The following is a 15678-nucleotide window of genomic DNA, read 5'->3' as shown; positions in this document are numbered from 1 at the left end:
CTGGGTCTGTTTTGGGGAGATGGGCAGCCGTCGGCACCCCAGCTCTAAATCTGGGCTCAGGGCCACCTCCACGTCCTCACCACTTACAGTTGTGGCCTTCCACCCTAAGGCCCTCCCCCTCCGCTTCCCTCCCGACGCCATGGCAGACATGGATGACTGAGACAAGCCGGGCCCTCATCCCTCCCATGCCGCGTCCTTCAGCTCCAGAGCCGGCACCACCGACAAGAGGTTCTCGCTGAAGAAATGGAACGCAGTGGCTATGGGGAGCTGGGACGTGGAGTGCGACACCTGCGCCATCTGCCGGGTGCAGGTCATCGGTAAGAGCGCTACTCGAGACCGGTGATTCGCCGAGGCCTACTGGCTTGAGAAATCAAATTCTTTTACGCCACTACCACAGATCTTCCCTCGTGTGGGAAAGAGTATGGCTGGCTGTTTGTGAGAAAGCCTCGTCATCTCCATTAGTAGCCTTTGTAGAGGGAGTAAAGACGAAACGCACCCTTTGCCGCAGAGATTAACCCATCCCCACTAAACGGAGGGTCATAATTGTCTAGGTGACTGTGACCCTCTCCCAGAAACACATGCGTATCTTGGGTTGAAAACGTCTCCTCAAGCACATACTGACCGCCTTTCCCCAGAATAGAGCTTTTTAGGTACAGTTACGCATATCCGCTCCCACTGGATACTCAGCAGTTTTGGTGCTCCCCCCACTTTACAAATGCATGCTTGGATAGACGACCCTATTACAACCTGTACACATCCAAGGGAGTAGATGGAAGAGCGAGTTGGATACTTCCCGTAGGTCCCTCCCCCCGAATGCAACGGGGGGGGGCAGGTCGTTTGTCCCTCCCCAACACAGACCACATAAATGTAGAAGTTACAGGGATGCTGATAATCTGGCACCCTTCATCAGTTGCACCAGCACCCTCCCTCCCCCCTATATAACATGCAATGCAGTCACTGCAGATTTTTTAGCTGTCATACTCTGTACCACATAAGCCAGGGGTTGCTGGGCTGGTGAATAATGGACAATATGATGTGTTTTCCTCAGATACCTTAATAATCTCATAGAAGCGCGTCTATAGATATATAAACCACCGTAAGGGCAGCGTGGAATATATGGGAAGCGCCCAGTGCTCACATTTTCCCTAATTTCTTATGAAGGCCGTCTGACAGTAGAATATGCGCTCTACGGACGCAAGTTATCCTACTGTAAAAGGAATTCACACTATGACAGCAGTGCACTGATCAGAACATCTCTACACAGCTCTGGTGTGCCTAACTCAGCTGAAATAACTGCGGTAATGAAGACACCCCCATTATGAGGAGAGCTCTCCAAAGTCTCAGCTGTCTCTTCAGCGTGAAGAGAGTTTTGTGCCAGTTACGAGTACATCTTCGTCTTAAGCCAAGTGAATCATGTCCAAGTAACTCCTGTTAAAAAAATTTAAAAAACCTGCACTGAAAGCAACATATCTCCAAAGTACTATAGCTGTCAAGTTTCCCAGGTCCCCACGTAACGAGTTTGTTCCCTCCTAGGTTTTTTCTTAGAATTATGGGATTTATACTGGGTTAAATTACACTACAAATCCCAGAATTTTAAGAAGAAAATAAAAGGGGTGGCCTACTAGACACACATGCACTTAGGAAAATGCAGCTCTGAGTCATCTTATGTTGAAGCAAACCTCGCCATAATAAAATAAGTCTCCCACACAAACAACCCTCCCATTACAAAGAAGCAAATATAATTCTAGCTGTATGGATATCGTACACTTAGAAAATCACTCCAAGGCAAACGTGCAGCCATCACTCTTGAGCACTGTAGACCAATATAGCAAGTCACCCTTTAATAGTCTTTTAAAGGCAATATTCCGTGCATTCATTGCAGCTGTGCCTGACTCTGCACGGGGGTCTGGCAGAATGGAAGCCGAGATGCCTGGCCTCTACCCCGGTGGGAGGGGTTAGACAGCTGCTGTTTCACCAATTCTTTCGGGCACTCCCTGTGGCGTAGTCCTTCCCAAGGGGCAAACGAGAGGATTTTAGGTAAGCAGCGTCAAGAAAAATAAAAGCCCACACAAAAAGAACCGTTCGATTTGAGGTCTACTGTGAAATGTCACCGTGCATCCCTCACAAACCCCAAAGCTATGGTTGTCATCTCTGCTTAAACACAAACATTGTGAAAAACAATAATCAATCATCTGAGCTGCAGGCACAATAACAATTATTAAAGTTTGAGCTATTGGTGTTGCATTATTTAGCAATGCCAATAGCTCAAACTTTAATAATGCGAGACCTATTGCATTGCAAATGCTTGTTCTTAAAGTGGTTGTGAATTTGGCCACATTTTCCAACATTTCTCTTGTGGAAAAGCGCCATTCCCCTGCTTTACAATATCGCACTGCACTCGCATTAAGCAGTTATTATTTGTGGACCATTACTAATCTGGCCTTATTTGAAAACTTAGATTTTTCCCTTCATTTATTCCCTTTCTTCTCAACATCAACAGTTCAGACCATGCCTATTGTGCTGGTGACTTGTGCATTAGACGCCAAAAAATCATCCTTACTTTTTATAGATTTTTACATTTTCTGTTTGTAGTAAACCCCATTGTTATAAAAATGTAATAGTTTTTGACTCAAAAGAAGAAATTATTTCCTTTAGATATGGTAAATAGTGTCATGTGAATGGAGCTGTGGTAATGCAGCACTAGAAACAAAAGTAACAGAATCACTGAAAAAGCGTAGAAACCAGGGTAAGAATTTGAAGGAAGGCATGAGTGAGGGGAAATGGGGACATGGGAGGAAAACTAAGGATAATCCGAGAAATCAACACACCTTGTGTACGAAGAATAAAACTAATAAAACACGTAAATAAATTACAACAACCATAGATTGTTCAAATGTGAAAGACGTGGAGGCCAAGTTGTACAAAGCTTTCCATAGTCCAAGGACAATATTTTGATGCTTTGCTGGGTGGCTTACAGACTAAATCTTCGTTTCCAGCAGACTCTACATCCTGAGGTCCCCCATCAGTAAACTCCTCTACTGTCACCCTGGGGGCTTCCCACTTCTAAAGAGTCACAAGGGCTCAAGGGCCAGATGTACTAAGCCTTTTTTGTTGCAAATACTGTGATTCACAAAATTATACACCTGGCACCCTCCAAAAATACAAGCCTCAATGTACAAAGGACAAATTGTGAGTTGCAAATTTCTTTCCAATTTGCATAATGGCATTTGCTTCTACATATGATTTGATAGGAGAAGGGGCGTGAAAGGGGCTCCACCTGCTCCTAATGAAACACAAAGTAATCGATCAGTGGTTTGCACCAGTAATTTTGGTTGCAAACCATTGATTTGATACCGATTTCCTAAATGAAATGGTATTCCATTCCCAAAGTAGAAGCTGTCCCCACAGACCACTTTCACCTTGTGCTTCCATTGAAGAGAGCGGAAAGTGATCCAGGGAACTCCACGCCGATGTCAGTCACTGAATGGCAAGTTTTATTTATGGAAGCAGCCCCTGTCACTTTAAGAGACTGTCAATGCTTTCAAGAACAAGGATAGGCAAAACCAACCACATGCACTAGGGCATTGACAAAAGCAATAACAAAAATTCATGCTTTTGTGCAAAACTGTTAAAAAAAGGATTATTTTGTGTCTAAGAAGTATGGATGAGAACTAATTGTGTGATGGCAGAGTGTACTTTTCGGTTATGATACATACAACAAGACTATCACTGTCTTAAGCCATTTCCTGAAGGTAGCTAAACTAAAGTCCCTTAGTGTAAAAACAGAATACAATATGTTTGATACAAAAGGCATAAGCGCCATTACACATTAGAGAAATTGGGTTACTGGTTGAGGGTTTGAAACCCTACTCAAGCAGCAAGCGCTGTCCTTGGCAGGTTGAGGCACAAGCAAACCCCCTATTAACCTTTGCTCAACCCTGTGGGATCTTGCCGCAAGGAGCAGAGAAGAGTCACAGACGCTCATCAATGTAGTTCGAAGAACAGGCCTGGCATCATGGATAGTTGTCGCTGTAGCATGAAGATCCTATTGTTGTTGCGAGTGGGAGGTCATAGGCTATGTGGTGGCGCTCCGCGCGAGCAGTTAATGCTGTAGCATGAAGGGTCGAGCTGACAGAACTTTGCGTTGGTACGCTGTGCGAGTGACAAGGTTTTGGCACCAACAGGCCAGTTTGTGTTTGCAGAGAACCCAAAAGCTTCAATTCATCCTCTCTGAGGCTTCACGAAGGGTCTAGGACCTGAGGGGTTCCACTTGGTGGGGTCAGAGGCTTGCACCAGCTGGATCTGGGTGCTGGTTGTTGGAAGCCTGTTATGTCCCTGTGAACAGGAAGCCAGCGGACTAGCCCTTGTAATTACTCTGGGAATCCTGGTTTCAGGTGCAGGTCCAAATCCCTCCGACTCAGCCAGGAGGTCAGCAGGGTAGCAATTCAGCAAGGCAGTGGTCCAGCAAGGCAGTAGTCAAACAGGGCAGCAGTCCAGCAGAGTGACAGTCCTTTCAGTAGCACAGCAGTCCTTCTTCCTGGCAGAGTATTCACATGTCCAGAAGTTTGGTGTCTGAGGTCCAATATTTATGCCAGGGGCCTCCCTTGAAGTGGGAGAAGCTTTTGCAGGTTTCTCTTTGAGGTGCACAGGTTTCCTGTCTCCTCTGCTGTGGCTACAGACTGACTACAGGGGTTATGCAGTCTTTTGTGTGGAGGCAAGACACAACCTATTCATGTGTAAATCGGGCTATGCCCAGATATGTACTCCCATCCTGTCAGTAATGGCCCAGCCAGACACACCTAAGCTCTCTATTGTGTGTTGCTGTATAGGAGGAATATTCAATCCCCAACTGTCAGCTACACCCAGGCATGTGACCCAGAGACAGGCTACAGGCACTAACTAAATGGCTAAGGCAGGAAACCTCCAACTTCCTAAAAGTGGCATTTTGAAAACTGTAATTGAAAATCCGACTTCACCATCAGAGAGGATTTCTGACTACAATTCCAAAGACAGCAAACATGACCTGGTTACCTGCTCTCATTTGGAAATGATCACTTAATAAATGTAATAAGGTTAATCCAAGGTTATCCTATCGCAGAGGTAGGCCTTGCTGTAGTGAAAAACAAATGTCAGTTTTTCACTAACAGGACACGTAAAACATAAATGTTCATGTCATTGTTTATTACCTCTTCACCTTAATTTTAAGAGAGCCTGGCAGCTGCACACTGTTACCAGGCCGGCCCGTTTGCCTGCTCAACCTTTGCACCCCTCCTTTATTTTTTTTAAATTTTAATTCTTCAAAATCAATTTTTCCCAAATCTCAGTAGCCGCACACTGCTTCTGGCCTGCTTGCTTCTTTTAGGTGGAATGACATCCTCTCCTAAATCACAAAATGGCTTCCAGTGCATCAGTACAAATGTGCACGCATGCACCCTGCCCTCTGGGCTGTCCAGGTCCTTCCCTGAAGGGTGGCTTATATGTATTAAAAAGCAAGGTTTGTGCCTGGCAGAAGGTTTGTTTTGCAGCGTGAATCTTTCTGGATTCACTATGCTGTGCATTATTCCGCGATCTTGTGGTTGGGTCCGGATTCGTAGTCTTTTCTTTGTTTTTTTTTTTTGTAGCCCAGGTGGGCGGCGACGACCCACCATTTGGTGCACCTCCCGTGACGTCGTCGTGCTTCCTGCGGAAGTCCCACCTTTGGGGCGCCATCTTCAGATTCTTTTTTCCGCCGTTGGGTCTGGATTGTCATCGGGAAGCTCCAGAATTACACTCGAAGGAAGAAGAAAGAAAAGCGAGTTTCGTCGATAAATACTAGAGGATATCACAGGAAAGGAAGAGATTTCATCAGGAGCGCGAAGAAAGGAGGTTCAGCGCCCTTTTTCTTCGACGACCTTGGAGAATGCGCACTCAGAGGCCCTGAGCGCAATGGACAAGACGCCATTCAAGTTCTGCCCAAACTGCCACCACAAGTTCGCGCAGAAGGACCAGCATCCGGTCTGCAACCTCTGCCTACCGGTCGAACACCAGAGTAAGGACTGCAACGCCTGCTCAGCCTTCGCGCCGAAGACGCTCAGGGTGAGAGATCGGCAGAGAAGAGCCAACGCCAGCAAGGAGGCAAGGGTAAGGCCCCGTCGCTCTACGATCTGGGCCTCTCCACGGACGACAAGGACAACGTCGCCGAGACAGCCGAAAACTTCACGGTCGTAGAGACCGACAAGAAAAAAGAAGACGAGGTAAGAGAATCGTCGAGCGCAAAACAGAAAGTACCTCGAAAACACGAGGGTGACTCGAGAAAATCAGAGTCTAAGTCCACGAAGGGAGCCCCGGCGCCGAAAACTTCGACGACCAAAGGGGGAACCATGGACAAGAGGCCGAGCGGATCCTTAGAAAAGGACTCCCTGGTGCCGAAAGACGCCGAAAAGCAAGGGTCGTCGAAGACAACCCAGGAAACGGGCCGATCGACGCTGAAAGAACGGTCGACGTCGACGTAAGTTTCATCGAAAAGACCCACGGTCGACGCCGAAAGCATCTCCGAGATGGAGAAAAAGAAGAGGCGGCTCGAGGCCGAAATGGAGAACATCCTTCAAAGGAAGAAGGAGTTTGACGCCAGGATGAAGGAATTCAAGATTCCAACGGTTTCATCGGCGGACGTCGTCGAGGTCGAGGACGAATTCGACACCGAAGGCCTAACAAGGGATCTCGAAGAGGAAGACGAGACCTATTATGACGGAGAAGCAGAGGAAGAAGACCAACAGTCGTTCTACGACTCGGCGCCATCTACCAGCCACGACATCGAATGGCAGGATCTCGACACCGAAAACCCGGAGGAGCCCGTGGACACGTACCCTTCGAGGCCTTCGCCGCCCGACGACATCGGGGTGTACAATATGGTGGTCAGGAGCGCAGCGACAGCCTTCGGCGTCAAACTCGACGAGGAGAAGCCGAAAGCCGATTTTCTCCTCGAGACCCTGCTCCCCATCCAGACAAGGAGCCAGTTCCTCCCCATGCTACAAAGTGTGATGAATCAGGGGAGAGAAGCCTTCAAGGAACCAGCGACCTGCCGGTCGATCACGCCCAGGACAGAGAAGAAATATAAGCACTCTTCCCTGGACCCCCCTTACATCAAGGGTAGCGTGACCGCCGACTCCATCATAGCTTCCACGGCCAGGAGAAGGGCCAACGTACCAGCAACTTCGGGCCCACCACCTGATAAGGAGAGCAGGAGGATAGACCTCACAGGAAGAAAGGTCGAGAGGAACGCCGCAATGCACTGGCGCATGGCGAATTCAAATGCACTCCTCAATAGACACCAGTACCAGCACTGGGACGAGATGGGGGAGCTAGTAAAGCACCTCCCCGAAGAATACCGCCAGAGAGCCTCACACCTGATAGACGAAGGCAAGAACATCGCCAGCTCCTGTATAAAGACGGCGTTGGACGGGGCAGAGACTTCAGCAAGACTCATGGCCATAGGGGTCACCGAGAGAAGGCATGCATGGCTAAGAATCTCGGGATTCAAACCGGAGGTGCAGAACAACATCCTTGGCACCCCCTTCAACGGAGAGACACTGTTCGGAGCAACAGTGGACGAGAAGCTCACCCAGCTGAAAAAAGAAAACGAAACGGCGAGGTCCATGGGGGCCCTACAGCTGAGGGGAATGAGGCGAGGCAATCCCTCGAGGAGACCCTACGGTAGGGGAGGAAGCCAGCAGGGGCCGTCGCACCAGACGTTCCAGCAGGGTCAGCAGGGTGAAAGTCACGGACAAGGTCAACAGAAGCAAAACTGGCAGTACCAACCTCGGGGCCAGTCCTTTCGCGGGAGAGGGAACGGACGTGGCCAAAGGAGGAGAGGGGGCGAACAGCCCTCATCAAAGTGACTCAGCACGCAAGAGGACGCCTACCCTCGTCATGCCCCCAAGGGTGAGGCGCAAAAAAGTAACATCCGGGGGAAGAGAATATTCAAAAGCCTACGAGCATACAACACCAGTAGGCGGAAGACTGAGGTTCTACCTTCAGGAGTGGCGGCATATAACCACAGACAAGTGGATACGGAACATCATGCAGTACGGATACTGCGTAGATTTGGAGAAAAGACCTCCAAACAGGAAACCAAGGGGAAGACAGAGATCGGCCCAAGAACTGGCACTACTCAGAGAAGAAACAAGGAAACTTCTAGAAAAGAGAGCCATAGAGGCGGTGCCGTTCAGAGAACGCAACAAAGGGGTCTACTCAAACTACTTTGTGGTCCCGAAAGTAGACGGAAACCTGAGACCCATCCTGGACCTGCGTTACCTAAACAAGTTCATCAGAACGCAGAAGTTCAAAATGACTTCGCTGCAGGAGGTACTGCCCCAAATAAGAGACGGGGACTTCATGGTCACCGTGGACCTCAAGGATGCCTACCTGCACATCCCAATAAACAGAAGACACAAGGGCCTTCTAAGATTCAACATCGAGCAGGAACACTACCAGTTCACAACCCTGGCCTTCGGATTAAAATCGGCTCCAAGGGTCTTTACAAAATGCCTGTCGGCGGTCGCGGCCCACCTACGAAGACAGGGAATCCATGTCTACCCCTACTCAGACGACTGGCTGGTCAAGGCAAACTCACGCGAGAAGTGTGAGAGGCATGCAAAACGCGTAACAGACACCCTCACGAATCTGGGGTTCTCGATCCACTGGGGGAAGTCATCGCTGGAACCGGAACAGGTGAAGATTTTCCTAGGGGCGAAAATCAACTCCCTCAACAGTACAGTAGTGCCCAGCGACAGGAGGACAGATGCACTACTGAAGGAGACGCGGCTTTACCAGAAGGGGCGAGCTCTGACAGTGAGGGCAGTGAGCAAGATGATGGGGATGATGGCGTCGTGTATCCAGCTGGTGCCGAATGTACGCCTGCACATGAGACCATTCCAGGAATGGCTACAACAGCAATGGTCACAAGCAAACGGAAGTTGGGAGGATCTAGTGGTTGTTACGCACGCAGTGCAGGAGGAGATAACTTGGTGGAACAGAGACAACATGACAGCAGGGAGAAGCCTGACACCACCAATCCCAACAATGACCATTACCACGGACGCATCGCAAAAGGGATGGGGAGCGCACATGGACAACCTCAGAGTGAGGGGTCTGTGGGCTCCAGCAGATGCGGTTCGCCATATCAACTACCTCGAGTTGAAAACAATCCTGCTAGCCCTGAAGGCATTCCAGATGCACCTGTACAACCAGAGGGTGTTGGTTCAAACAGACAACACCACGGCAATGTTCTACATCAACAAACAAGGGGGGACACAGTCGTTCCCTCTCTCCTCTCTAGCTCAGGAGATTTGGAGATGGGCCATACCTCTCAGGATAGATCTACTGGCAATTCACCTACCAGGGAAGGACAATGTGGAGGCAGACTGGCTAAGCAAGCAGACCTCGGCATCGCACGAGTGGGAGCTCAATGGCCAGGAAACGGAGAAACTCTTCCGGAGATGGGGAACTCCCTCAATAGACCTATTTGCAACACGCCACAATGCAAAATGCCAAAGCTTCGCGTCCAGGCAACCAGATCAGCAATCCCAGGGAAATGCCCTATGGATAAGCTGGTCGAGGACATTTGCCTACGCCTTTCCACCGATACCCCTGTTGCACAGAGTGCTCGACAAGTGCAGAACCAGCAACATGACTCTGAGCCTAGTGGCTCCGCAGTGGGCGAGGCAGACCTGGTTCTCACAAATTCAAGAAATGGCACAAGGCAATCCATACAGGTTCGAGAGGAGGAAGGACCTGCTCTCAATGCAAAATGGAGAGGTCCTGCACCCAGAGCCAGAGACCCTCAACCTGGCGGCATGGCTCCTGAAGACCTAGAGTTCGCACACCTAAGATTGCCTCCTAGCACTATGCGAGTGCTACGGGAGGCAAGGAAACCAACTACACGAAAATGCTACAGCGCAAAATGGAAGAGATTCACTGTGTGGTGCAGGAAAAAGGGCCTGCAAAACAGAATGACAAGAGACTCAACAGTACTGAGGTACCTCACACATCTTCTAAAGAGTAACCTCTGCTCGAGCTCCCTAAGGGTACACCTAGCGGCAATCGTGGCCTACACCAGAGGTGAAAAGGGTGGAAGTTTCTTCACCTCGCAGGTGGTGAAGAGATTCATGGAAGGAGCCAAAAGGATGGCCCCCCCGAAAAGGTTGCCGCCGCCGGCATGGAATCTGAACGTGGTTCTGACGGAGCTCATGAAGGCACCGTTTGAACCCATTCACAAGGCCACACTGCAGATGTTGACGATGAAAACGGCCTTTCTGGTGGCCATAACCTCACTACGCAGGGTGAGCGAGCTTCAAGCACTAACACTACAGGAACCCTACATTCAAATTCACAAGGACAGAATAGTCCTGAGAACAGACCCACACTTCATGCCCAAGGTGGTGTCGGCGTTCCACATGAATCAGAGTATTCAGATACCAAGTTTCTTCCAAAACCCGACTTCTAACGCAGAAAAGGCCCTGCACACCCTCGATGCAAGAAGAGCGGTGATGCACTACATTGAGAGAACCAAGGAACTCAGGAAGTCGAAGCAGCTGTTTGTGTCCTTTGCTACTAGCTTCATGGGTAGGCCAGTGACTAAGGGCACCATCGCTAGGTGGATTGCCCTCACTATTCAATTCTGCCACAAACAGGCTGGACAGGAGCTAGCGGAGGGGCCTCAGGCTCACTCCACAAGGAAGAAAGGGGCCACCGTGGCCTTCCTGGCGAACACGCCCATCCAGGACATATGCCTCGCGGCAACTTGGGCATCTGTGCACACGTTCACGAAACACTACTGCGTGGACATTCAGATGAACAAGGAAGCACAGGTTGGACAGAAGGTGCTTCAACACATTTTCAACGACCAACGCTCATCTACCACCCAGCCGCCACAAAATTAGGAAAACCGCTACAAAGTCTATGCACAGCATAGTGAATCCAGAAAGATTCACGCTGCAAAACGAATAGTTTCTTACCTGTCGGTGTAGTTTTGCAGCTTGAAGATCTTTCTGGATTCACTAGCGAACCCACCCACCTCCGCCAGGAAGATGAGGCTGGAGGAAGAGGGGGTAAAATGGAAAAGTTCGAAAGAAATGAAAACGTACAGAAAAATGGACAAGAAGGATTAATCAATCGCCTAGGGTTTAAAAAAAAAATTTTTAAAAAAGAAAGGAAAAAAGAACCCGAAGATGGCGCCCCAAAGGTGGGACTTCCGCAGGAAGCACGACGACGTCACGGGAGGTGCACCAAATGGTGGGTCGTCGCCGCCCACCTGGGCTACAAAAAAAAACAAAAAACAAAGAAAAGACTACGAATCCGGACCCAACCACAAGATTGCGGAATAATGCACAGCATAGTGAATCCAGAAAGATCTTCAAGCTGCAAAACTACACCGACAGGTAAGAAACTATTCGTTTTGCGAGATCAATATGGCAATTTAAAACTGCACACACAGGGGATGTATGACGTTACAACGCACACTTTTACAACGCATGCACTTACAACGCATTTTTTACAACGCATAATCCATTACAACGCATGACATTACAACGCAGGACACTACAACGCATTTTTAAAAAATACCTTTACAACGCATTACCATTACAACGCATACTACCTTTACAACGCATACCATTACAACGCATAATATTAAATTACATTTAAGGTAAGTATTAGATAGTATAGGGGTAAAAATTACTATTCTAACTCCAGGGGGTGCAACAGTAGGGTAAGTGTTGGATAGTGTAGGGGTAAAAATTACTATTCTAACTCCAGGGGGTGCAACAGTAGGGTAAGTGTTGGATAGTGTAGGGGTAAAAATTACTATTCTAACTCCAGGGGGTGCATCAGTAGGGTAAGTGTTGGATAGTATAGGGGTAAAAATTACTATTCTAACTCCAGGGGGTGCATCAGTAGGGTAAGTGTTGGATAGTATAGGGGTAAAAATTACTATTCTAACTCCAGGGGGTGCAACAGTAGGGTAAGTGTTGGATAGTGTAGGGGTAAAAATTACTATTCTAACTCCAGGGGGTTCAACAGTAGGGTAAGTGTTGGATAGTGTAGGGGTAAAAATTACTATTCTAACTCCAGGGGGTGCATCAGTAGGGTAAGTGTTGGATAGTATAGGGGTAAAAATTACTATTCTAACTCCAGGGGGTGCATCAGTAGGGTAAGTGTTGGATAGTATAGGGGAAAAAATTACTATTCTAACTCCAGGGGGTGCATCAGTAGGGTAAATGTTGGATAGTATAGGGGTAAAAATTACTATTCTAACTCCAGGGGGTGCAACAGTAGGGTAAGTGTTGGATAGTGTAGGGGTAAAAATTACTATTCTAACTCCAGGGGGTGCAACAGTAGGGTAAGTGTTGGATAGTGTAGGGGTAAAAATTACTATTCTAACTCCAGGGGGTGCAACAGTAGGGTAAGTGTTGGATAGTGTAGGGGTAAAAATTACTATTCTAACTCCAGGGGGTGCAACAGTAGGGTAAGTGTTGGATAGTTTAGGGGTAAAAATTACTATTCTAACTCCAGGGGGTGCATCAGTAGGGTAAGTGTTGGATAGTATAGTGTAATATTATGCGTTGTAATGGTATGCGTTGTAATGGTAGTATGCGTTGTAATGGAATGCGTTGTAAAGGTAGTTTTTAAAAATGCGTTGTAGTGTCATGCGTTGTAATGTCATGCGTTGTAATGGATTATGCGTTGTAAAAAATGCGTTGTAATGGTAGTGCGTTGTAAAAGTTGCGTTGTAAAGGTTGTTCCCCCACACAGGCTGCAATGGCAGGTCCTATACATGTTCAGAGGGCTACTTTTATGGGTGGCACAATAAGTGCTGCAGATCCCCTAGTGTTTATTTATTTTATTAGGAGTTTTATATAGCGCTAGGCAGACCCGAAGGTATCGGAACGTTTTACAACATGAGACACTCATAGGATACATTAAGCAATTAGTATATACAATGTCCCAAGACGCATCGCATCATAGTAGAATTTGATTTACATGCACTGGACAAACTAGGGACATACAAGTAAATTAAACATGCTTATAGGGTGTAAACCAATTCTAACATGTTTGAAGGAGGGAGCACCAGCACTTTAGCTCTGGTTAGCAGTGATAAAGTGCACACAATCCTAAAAGCCAACACTGGGGTTCAGAAAACAGGAGGGTGAAGGAAAAACGTTTAGGGATGACCCTGCAGAAAGGGCCAAGTCCAACACACATTAAACCTAAAAAATAAAGGGCCTGATTTAGATCTTGGCAGACGGGTTACTCTGCTGCAACAGTGACTGACATCCTGTCCGCCGAAATATAAATCCCAGGGGATACAATGGGATTTATATTTTGACGGACGGGATATCTGTTTCTGTTGTGATGGAGTAATCCATCCGCCAAGATTTGAATCGGGCCCAAAGTTTGCATTTGGTGAGCACAAACACATTAATGGAAGTCTGATGTCCCTCTCAGGCCTCAGTACCCCATTCTCAGCTCTCCGCAGGGAGTCGCAGAAAAACTGTTGCCTTTTTTTCCAGTTTTTTTTGCAGTGTTGCTGATAAGATCAACCGTCCCATCACAAAATTAAGGTACAGTCGCTATCAGTGTGCAAAAAACATTAACAATATTGCAACCTCCACCTAGCCCTAATCGTATACTCTGAACAGTCTAGGAACGTGCTAATGTGTTGCTGTATAGCCACTTCATAGGACTGTGGTGCAACCCGGTTGAGAAAGCAAGTGGACATTGGAAGTACAGATTGCAGTGAGCATTTACGTGTGGGGGAACTGTCCTGCAATTCCATCAGAAGTGTTGCCACCGCGAGCCCCTTGAGTAAGTTTGAAGATTTGAGAAGGCGGCCTTTAAAACATACCATGCTCCGAAACACGCCTAAAGTATGTTGTAAGTAATAGAGCGAATTGAGGGGATGGAGAGTGCTGTCCGGTTGGAGGCCGTCTCATTAGTGGATGTAATAACCCTAGTGCTTTCTTGTTCAGTGAGGACTTCATGTCCTTCTTCGACATCACAAATTTTAGCTTCATGTTCATATGTTCCCAAAAAAAAAGTACATTACTAATGCTTTCATGCGCTCTTATTGTTCAGAATTCACCTTTGATGTGTCTGAGGGTGAATACCTTTCGGTTCTTGTATCAAAACTCTAAACAGCCAGTAATGTCAATGAAACCAAGGATCACCATCCCTGGATGTGACAGTGGTAATGAACTCTTAAGGAAATGACTTCAGGGTTTGGACAATTAAACTTGGTTTAGACAAGCAAGTAAGTGAAAAATGCAATTTATAGGTATTGTTTAAGGAGATCTTTATGTGGTTTTAAAAACCTATTATCTACAATAAAATCGTGTGCTTAGCGTCGTCCCTTGCTCATGATTGAATAGCTTCAGTGTCTATTTCAGGTTGATGCTCCTGATTTAATGGTTTCCCCCTTATTCTTGTTTTTGTCCAAGCCCTGGAGCATAGCTCCTGTTACATCGTTTTGATAGGAAGACTGGTACCGTTCTATTGGTGACATCAAGTAACTTTTGTTTGCATTTTTGTTTAGCTCTCTTGCACTCTCCCTTTCTTGCACTCTCCCTTTCCGCTCTTTTCCTGATGCTTATCACACTCTTCCTTTCTGCTTGTCTGTTGCTCCCTCACCCCTTTATCCACTTTAATTGTTTACTATGTTTTAACTGTATCTTTAAGAGAGCCCGGCAGTTGCACGCTGTTACCGGGCTGCTCGCTTACCGGCTCAACCATTGCGTCCCTCCTTTGTGTTTTTTATATTCTTTAAAATCGACTTTTCCCAAATCTCAGTAGCTGCACACTGCTTCTGGCCTGCTTGCTTCTTTCTTACTGTATGTCTTGCTGTAGTGATGGACTCTCCCAGGGACTTGGGGTGCAAGTGCATGGCATCAGGCCCCTTCACCTTACACCGGGCAGTCTCCTGTCTGCATATGAGTGGGGGCAGGTTGTCGGAAGCCCTCACACCTAGTTCCTTCTTTCCTTTGGTCAGAATGTGACTGTAAGTGATGGCCTGTCAAGCGTCCTCACTGTACTTTCTTCCATTGTGCTCTCTGAATGCGAGTGATAACCTCTTCAGCACCTCGTTTCTTTCTTCCATTCTCTTCTCTGAATATGCCCTGCTTCTTCCTTTTGATGGCAGTCCATTCTCCTCTGCATCTTTTCCTTCCTCCTGTTTTACCATAAACCTACCGTGAATGTAAGGAGAGATTTAAATCCCTTCACCTCGTTCCCTCCCTCCCGTTCTCTTTTGTGTTTGAGGGCTCCTCGTGCTCCTGCCTCCATACATCTCTTTGCATGCAAGTGTGTGTTAATAGCCTCCCTCCACCCTCTTCATTCCTTGCATGTGAGTGAGGGTGATCTTTTCTGTGGTTGGCTTGTGGGTTAGGACTGCCCAATGCCCTTTCTCCTTCAGTGCCTCTGAATGGGATTGAATGAGACATGTAATGCCCCTCGCTGCCTTAATGTTTACTTCAATAGATGTAGTGTGAGTAGGAGCCTCCTCAAACAGGCCTCTTTCCCTCATGCCTGTGAGTGGGAGTGAGCCTTCTATGGCCCTTGCCTTAATCAGACTTTTTTTTTTAGAGTTGTGAGTGCAAGTGCAAGCCTCCCGACACTGTCACAGTCCATTGATGCTGCTCATATTGC

The 15678-nt window shown here is 47.5% G+C and overlaps 1 protein-coding gene across 2 annotated transcripts in view; it reads left to right on the top strand.

Annotated features, from left to right (window-relative positions):
• LOC146809407 (transient receptor potential cation channel subfamily M member 4-like) overlaps positions 1 to 15678 on the top strand; it is a 388425-nt gene that overhangs the window by 332656 nt on the left and 40091 nt on the right. The window lies entirely within an intron of this gene.

The sequence above is a fragment of the Triturus cristatus genome, chromosome 7, assembly GCF_964204655.1.
Source record: "Triturus cristatus chromosome 7, aTriCri1.1, whole genome shotgun sequence".
In the NCBI taxonomy this organism is placed as follows: domain Eukaryota; kingdom Metazoa; phylum Chordata; class Amphibia; order Caudata; family Salamandridae; genus Triturus; species Triturus cristatus.
This window is presented reverse-complemented; position numbering and strand designations above follow the sequence as displayed.